At 74.4% G+C, this 1,518-nt stretch overlaps 1 protein-coding gene across 1 annotated transcript in view; it reads right to left on the bottom strand.

Moving 5' to 3' along the window:
* The window catches only part of GIT1 (GIT ArfGAP 1), a 9,650-nt gene that overhangs the window by 6,554 nt on the left and 1,578 nt on the right, over window positions 1-1,518 (bottom strand). The gene's annotated exons all lie outside the window — the stretch shown is intronic.

Here is a 1,518-nt window from a genome sequence, read left to right as displayed (position 1 = left end):
CTACCGCTCCGGCCCCGGAGCCGCCGGTGCCGCAGGGCCTGGGCGAAGGGGCAGCACCGCGGGCGGGAAGGAGCCCCAGGGGCGAGGAGCGCCCCGAGCGGCCGCGTGCCGAGCGGGGCTGCGGCGGCGCTTTCCCGTTATCCCCACGGAGGAAGCCTGGCAGGCGGCAGTGCAGCCAGCCCGCCCCACTCTTCCTTCCTGCCCCAGCAGAAAGGGCGGCCGGGGGTGCCGGCACGCCGGCTGCACCCTGCCGCAGGGCACCGGCGCCGTGCCGCGCCGTCGGGGAGGTGTCGGGGAGCCGCGGCGCGCAGCCTGGCCTGGCGGCTCTGCGCGCGCAGATGGCAGGGCCTTGGCAGCCAGCGCGGCGGCGGCTGTGCCCGCGCACGCTGCCCACGGGGCGCTGCGGGAACAGCACGCCACGCGGGGGGGGGGGAGAGGGGGAGAGCCAGGAAGGCTCCCCACAGCCCACCTGCCTGCCGGGAGCCCCAGAACGGAGCCGAGCCCGTTTGCTGGCTTCGCCTCCCCCTGGCTCGGCACCCCAGCAGGGTGCCCAGCGGCACACGGAGCAGTCCCGAGCGCTGGAGCACGCGGGAGCGCCCGGTGCCCTGCACGGATGCTGAGCGGAGCACGCAGGGGGCGAAGCGGTGGCGTGCCGGGCAYGCGGCACGCCGGGCACCCCGCAGTGCGCTCCCCCCGCGCGGCGCGGGAGGAAACAGGCCTGCTGGACTTTATAACTCATTTCCTCACATGGCTGCCGGGTGATAAGAGATTGGAAGAAACTGGTTTCCATTTCCCCCGCCCGGGAGGAATCCTTGACACACGGCAAGCCGCGCGCCGCCGCCTCGCCRGGATGCCCCGTGCCCGGCCGGCGGGCGCCATCCCGCTGTCCCACGGCCCCGGGCACCTCCGGGGAGTTGCTGCGCGGCCCTGGGCCCCGCCGGGACTTGCCTGCCAGTGGGGGGAAGCACCCAAACCCGTGGGGCAGCTCTGCTCCCACGTGAGCCCGGCGGCTCTCCTGGCAGGATCCGGCCCTTGGCATGCGGCAATGATAAATTCAGCACACCCTTCGCCCGGAGGCAGCTTTCCGGGCCCGGCTCCGAGCGAGCCTCGACGCTCGGCCCTTTTCATTCATTAGCTCAGCGCCGTGGAAATTCACCCCGGCTGGCAGGGCGCAGCTCGGGGTGCTGGGGGTGCTGCCCCGGCCCCCACGGCCACCTCTGCACTGGTTGCACGGCGTGCCCAGCACCCAGCTCACATCCGGCGCGGGGGCTGCCGGGCACTGGTGCAGCCGGGGACGCGAATCGTCTTGCCCAGGCTCAGGCTCCGGCTTGCAGCGGGGCCGACGCGGGCCTGGTGCAGCCCTGCGTGGCAGCACCCGATCCGCAGCCGGCCAGCGCAGGGTGCTGGGCAGGAGCGGGGTGCCCCTCGGCAATCCGGGGGGGGGGAAAGAGGGCCCCCCCCCCCACGCTGCACTTGCAGGGTCCCCGGTGCTGCTGGTGCAGATCGGGTGCATCCCCA

Source organism: Apteryx rowi, unplaced genomic scaffold (genome assembly GCF_003343035.1).
Source record: "Apteryx rowi isolate R43461 unplaced genomic scaffold, aptRow1 scaffold_99, whole genome shotgun sequence".
Taxonomy (NCBI): domain Eukaryota; kingdom Metazoa; phylum Chordata; class Aves; order Apterygiformes; family Apterygidae; genus Apteryx; species Apteryx rowi.
Note: the sequence above shows the minus strand (reverse complement) of the source record. Positions and strands in the feature narration are given on the sequence as shown.